We start from the raw sequence: 7,157 nt of genomic DNA, 5'->3' as shown, positions 1-7,157 counted from the left end.
TAAACTGACAATTTCACTTGTATCGACTATTGCTGTATCATCATGTCACAGTCGTAGTAATTCTACAGTATCGAACTAAGGCTTCCATTTATTTTCAATTTAAATAAAATTAGATATATTATATATGTATATATTATAATATACTAAACGAGCAATTTTAGACTGGTGAAAATAGACGGAGTGTACCAAATAGTTACTAAACAGTTGCAGGTTGCCTCTTATGAGGTTAATTTTGCTCATGGTTAAATTATTGGAGCACAAGAATTTTGGGAGCTTGAGCCAATGATATTAGGTCTCACCTATGTGAATTATGAGCTGATTATGTTAATTATGAGCTACAGAACTGGCCCTCTCTAAACCTCAACCATGCATGTTATTTACTGGAACCTATATAGTATAAGAGTTGCAAGCTCCGTTCTCTCCACCTTTACCACCCAATTAATATACCTTGAGGTGTTCCGGAGCGGTTTGGTCGAGATGTTTCTGCCAATTTCTTAACTGAGATTATCCTTAAAAGGGTTTCATCAAATCAAATGGAAATGTACCTTGGATCTGAGAAGCTTTACAATAATTTGCAGTACTATTCTCTTTTGTGGCAGTCAGCAGGGATGCTCATAAGATTCTAATCTAGTTCAGTTTCCAGTTGCCCTGTACCATGGAAACAGCCATACTAGCGTTGCATGACGTCACACGACATCGCATGACGTCACACGACATCGCTTGACTTCACAGTAGCATTGCATGACGTCACGCCAACAACGGATGACGTCACACGACATTGTATGACGTCACAATAAAATTTATGACGTCACAATACTTTCGTATAACGTCACAGCGGCATCATATGACGTCACAACAACATCACATGACGCCACACAAGCATTGCATGACGTCGCACTCTTTCCAGCTCTCCCTCTCGGCCGCTCTCGCTCTCTCTCTCTCCACAACAAATTATACAGCCCATGCTCCAAGGTCGCTCTCTCTCACACTCAGCCGGTTATAATCGTTTCCTTATTCTCGCTGTTGAACAGTGACATTTACAAAGGAGCTTGGGACATCTCTACATCGCCGATTATCATCACTACTCCGCTCATGTGCAGGCCGGTTATTGTTCCTTAGGTCTGACTTTTTAAAAGTTATCTGGTAGGTCTTTCTGACGGAGTTTATACAAGTATATAGTTTGTTGATACTCATTCTGGTTGTTTTCGTGGTGTACGTGGTAGTGGCTTTGTTTTGGAGCCGTTGTCCTGGTGATGAACAAAGCTACACACATGACAAACGCGTGCACCGTGTTAAGTCTAATTCTATTTCGTCGCGGTTTAAAGGCCCGACTAACTGGACTGGCTAACCAAGAGAAGAGAACCCGTTGCACATTGAAACTTAGTCTTACCTCAATAAAGACTCTGGATTGATTAATAAAATGATCAATAATTCAGAAAATATCGTTACAACAAGGACATAATCATAGTTAATTTACTGTTCCAAATATTAGTTCCATTGTTTTAAAGTGAAAAACACTTGGCACTAAAGTTATAATCTACCACTACCAGTTTATAACATTTTATGTGCAGCTGAGATACACATCAAGTTGAAGTAGGGAGAAGTCAGGGTTGAAGTGGGCTTTAAAAGTTTAAAATATTGTTTCTTCAGCAGAGGATGTCTCTGAGCACCCATCAGTCCCTCCCTCAGAACCTGAGCATTAGTCTCAATAAGGGACCTATCACATATTACGTAATCAGCCGAGGGGGGGGGGGGGGGGGGGGGGGGGGGGGTTGCAAATGATTACGCTAGTGTAATTATGACACAATAGCTTAGCTATGTGTAAAACTGATAACGAAGGGGAGAGGGGGTTAAAAATTGTCCAAAAAGTGATTGCGTAATATGTAAACGACCCCTTACAGCCCTTTAATAGTAAGGCCTGTCATGATATCATGGATCACTTTGACTTAGCTTCCACCACACACCAGGATCTGGTAGTCCTCATAAGTCTGCGGCCTCTACGTATCGTCATATCGCACAACTCTTTAAGAAAAAGAAAAATCCCTAATCTCAGTAAGTTAGGTTCGCGTAATAAGTTAAGTAGTCCTACTGAGTACTGATGAACCGCAATGGTTACTTAAACTCCATTATTTATGTTTGATAGGGATGACCAAATGTACCATGATGCAGAGTATGTTTTACGCTAAAATAAAAATGTAGAATATCCAATAATTGAATACATTTATCGACCAAGTTTAAATACACCTAACATTTAGGACCTTTTTGTTGATTGCATCGTAATTCCTGTCAGAAGGCTGTATGTAGTATGTACTTGTAGGCGTAGTAGTCTTTATATTCATTATACACGCACAGTGCGAGTTTAGTACTGGAAACCATCATTCCTGGCAGCAAGGAAGTTTGTATTTTTAAGATCATGTCCGCGTTTGTTCTGCAGGAAGTTGCATTTTCATTTCTAAAGTGAAGTGTGACTGAGCTCCTGTCCGGGCACTTGTCCGGGCACTTGTCAGTACTCGTAAATCCTGGTCTTGATCCTCCGGGTAAATTTTGACAACGCTACAACGGTCAAACTACTACAGTACGTTATAGTGCGTGTCGAACTTAACTAGGTTCATCATAGTATTGCATTTGCAATCCATACCATGATCATACTTTTACATACTCTGCTTCGATGATTTGCATTCTTCTGTCGTCATTCGCCATTTTACAATGTGTCAGGGTGGGGAGAACCAGTGTAGCTTAAAATTAAACGTTTACAAAAAGCATATAATTAAGTAAACAATAAAAATACGACTTTAAGAAAATTTTCCGGGATACAAAAGAATTAGGTACCTGCCAGCATGCTAACACGTGTGTAGTAGACTAGTAGTGTCACCATGGTGACGCACGTATTTAATTATTCCAACACGTGAACACATAGGTTAAGATGGTTCAAAAACACAATATTTTTCTGATTTTAAACAGTGTAAGCTCATCCATCGATCACGATCGTACGTCGGACATAGAATATTTAGCTGATTATTCATTATCCCGACACGTACTGTGTCTGTACCTCATGTACTCAGTATTACGTAAAATATGTACCTATCTCATGTCAGCGTGCCAACTCGCACGTGACCTGGTAACCTGGTAACACTAACCTGGTAACCTGGTAACCTGGTAACCTGGTAACACTAACCTGGTAACCTGGTAACCTGGTAACCTGGTACGACGTAACTAAAATTGACACTGTTTGTCTATCTGGATGAGCTGATTATTCCTTTTTCACCTACCTATTGTTTGGATTTAATTTTATTTAATTACTTCTGTGCGAGGGTTGTATGTCTTTCGGCTGATAATTTGTGTATTGTCATTTTACATGATGCTTTTTAGAATTACTGCTACTAGTACAAGTATAGTACTACTAGGTCGGAACTAAGTCCGATCTACGCCGGATAACTTCCTCCGTACATACCTGTCCCGCATCAGGGTTCGCAGTTTTTTTTAGCCTTTCTCTCTTCACAGTTCGTCCCAACTTCCTTCAATAACATAGACAAATATATCCTTAGTACGTTAGTTATAGTTGTGTAACTGCCGAGGTATCTTTGGTTACTATGGTTACTATGGTTACTATGGTTACTATGGTTACTATGGTTACTATGGTTACTATGGTTACTATGGTTACTATGGTTACTATGGTTACTATGGTTACTATGGTTACTATGGTTACTATGGTTACTATGGTTACTATGGTTACTATGGTTACTATGGTTACTATGGTTACTATGGTTACTATGGTTACTATGGTTACTATGGTTACTATGGTTACCATGGTTACTATGGTTACTATGGTTAATATGGTTACTATGGTTACTATGGTTACTATCGTTACAATCGTTACTATGGTTACTATGGTTACTATGGTTACTGCGGTTACTATGGTTACTATGGTTACCAGGCCATGGTTACTATGGTTACTGTAAGAATCGTGTTAAGTTAGAGGTCTCTAAACAAATAATCCTTTTTTAGCCGACCTAAAACTACATTAGTACAGGTTCGTTTAACTGTTTAAGAAAATATTGAGTACCTTACTCGGGAATATTATAGCGGGTTAATTTATGACTGGGAAAATTAATGACCGGGAAAAATATGGCGGAATTTCCCAAAACCCACCAATTAGCATCAAAATGTATTATTATGAGTTTACCTTACTCGGGAACATTATAGCGGGTTAATTTATGACTGGGAAGATTAATGACCGGGAAAATATGGCGGAATTTTCCAAAACCCACCACTTTATCCCAGTCATAATATTCCCGAGTAAGGTATACAATAATAAGACTATGGTTACTATGGTTACTATGGTTACTATGGTTACTATGGTTACTATGGTTACCATGGTTACCATGGTTACTATGGTTAATATGGTTACTATGGTTACTATGGTTACTATGGTTACTATGGTTACTATGGTTACTATGGTTACTATGGTTACTACGGTTACTATGGTTACTATGGTTACCATGGTTACTATGGTTACTGTAAGAATCGTGTTAAGTTAGAGGTCTCTAAACAAATAATCCTTTTTTAGCCGACCTAAAACTACATTAGTACAGGTTCGTTTAAGAAAATATTGAGTACCTTACTCGGGAATATTATAGCGGGTTAATTTATGACTGGGAAAATTAATGACCGGGAAAAATATGGCGGAATTTTCCAAAACCCACCAATTAGCATCAAAATGTATTACTATTAGTTTACCTTACTCGGGAACATTATAGCGGGTTAATTTATGACTGGGAAGATTAATGACCGGGAAAAATATGGCGGAATTTTCTAAAACCCACCACTTTATCCCAGTCATAATATTCCCGAGTAAGGTATACAATAATAATATAAAATTGTACATAAAACATAACTGCTCTGACAGAAATGTCATAATATGGGCTGATGAGATAAGAACTATTTTATTACTTTTGGTCACCATGGTGACGAATGCATTTTAATTTTATAAAAAGGCTAAAAGATGTTTATCATACTGTAAAAATTTTAAAAATTATAGGGTGTCTGCGATATCACACGTCAGATTCTAACTCTTGGTAACTGCGATCAGGCTCAGCTGCTGAATTACCCCCGTTCGTGACCGTCATGTTTAATTTGATTAAAGTTCATTAAACTGAACTGATCCCACAAAAGAAGGAGATCAATATCTCAGGTGTGGAGTGAGACTTCACTGTTACTAGCTGGATTCACATAATCTGAGTTGTTCTTTTGTTGGTTCATTATACCATTATAGTATATGATTGTAGTAAAATGAATCTTAATTGACAAAATTAAAGATGCGCAGTATTTCAAGTTTGAACAGTATATTGTGAACTGTCTGCTGAAACTATGTGTTCTTTCTGAAGCTATTCCACAGAAGATTCCGCTATTAAATTATTAATTAATTGTTTTTTATTCTACATTTTGTTGTTTTCCTGGCTCAGTGAACCGAATTTGGAGAGGTTAGTCCGTATTTTTAAAAGTATTGTGTTTCAATTTTATGTGTTTTTGTTGACGCCTGACTCGTCTATTTAATAAATCGTAAAGCTGGCATCTTATATTGTTCTAGATACAACACTCCTTTACAAGCTTTAATTAAATCCAATCATAACAATTCTCTTCCAATTATTACTTTATTAGTTCACATTTTTGCTCAGGCTTTGCGATAATCTAATCTTAAAGTTAAAACTTTATTTTTTCGCTTTATTGTTCAATCATCTTAATTCGATCAAATGTCTCCACTAAGTCCTTCGTCTGTTCATTCCAAAGATAAGATCACAATAGTACCAGGTATGCAACGAGCATAGTATCCGGGCAACGAGCGCGCGTTACTAACACCACACGTGGGCAGATTATAAGATAAGAGCACAATAGGGGCTAGGGCAGGTTATTACAGGTGTACTGCATTTGATTGGTAAAGATTATATCCTACCCCACACACTGCACAGAGGTACACCTTGATACTTAGTAAAACGTCTTCAAGCGCCCGTCACGTGCTATTCTTCATACTCTAACACACTCGCCTTTTGTCATTCTAAGCCGTGCTCTCTACTCCTCTCTCTCCGTCTATTAGTATTACCAAACCACAAATCAAAGCTAGTCCTGGGGTCACGTGCATGGTAACCGGGCAACGAGCGCGCGTTATCAACACACACGTGGGCAGAACGGGACCAATGAAACGAGACCAACTCTCTCTCACTCTCACTCTCTTGACTCTCTTCTTCTCCCAGCTGCCTGAATACAAAGCTTTTGTACACCCTGATCCGAGTAGGGGATCCTTCGGCTGGGTTAGCCACTGGATCATGCAGCCAGGCTCTTTGTGACTAGCTACAGCTAGCTCCTCTTTGTCACTCGTTACAGAGCAGCCTCGTTTTGTTGTTGTTGCCCCACTATTAGCCAGTATTTGTTGTGGTGTGTGATAAGAGGGCCCACACACCGTATTGTTAGTTCTCGTCATTCGTTATATACACTATGTCTAGCTATAATAACTATAGTAACTAGTTACTCTAGTAATAGTAGCTATCCGGCTACATGGGTAATACGCCTAGTTTCGAATGTCTTGGTTCTCTTCTTTAGATAAGCTACTACTAGAGCTTATTCTAGTAATTATAAGCTTCTAGATAAGCTGACCTGCGGGGAGAAGGTAACTCGAGCTACTATTACTAGAGTTACTATAGTTACTAGTAACTATAGTAACTATAGCAACTCGAGCTACTATTACTATAGTTACTATAGTTACTAGTTACTATAGTTACTAGTAACTATAGTTATAACTCGAGCTACTATTATAGAGACATTATGGTTGAGGTATTTTGATCTAAACCACACCTTTTAGCTGTTATATTTATAATAATATAATCCAGCTGTGTAGTTTGTAGTACTTGTGACGAGGAACCTTGGTATCTTATGTTTCTTGATAAGGGCTGCCACTTTAAACGAGGAGCTTAATATAGATTATACAGTTTACACGTGTGGAGCTGTCTCATGAGGCGAATACAGGGGGTCACACTTGGTTAATTACCCTAGCTGGTACTGTAAGATCATTCAGTTCCAGTTAGTTACTTAATCTACTATTCAAGTTATGTCAATAATGTTGATTGTTTCTTCAAATTTCGGTTTTTTACGGCAGTTTTAATTAT

This window comes from Bolinopsis microptera, chromosome 13, assembly GCF_026151205.1.
Source record: "Bolinopsis microptera isolate Bmic1 chromosome 13, MBARI_Bmic_1.0, whole genome shotgun sequence".
Lineage (NCBI taxonomy): Eukaryota > Metazoa > Ctenophora > Tentaculata > Lobata > Bolinopsidae > Bolinopsis > Bolinopsis microptera.
Note: the sequence above shows the minus strand (reverse complement) of the source record.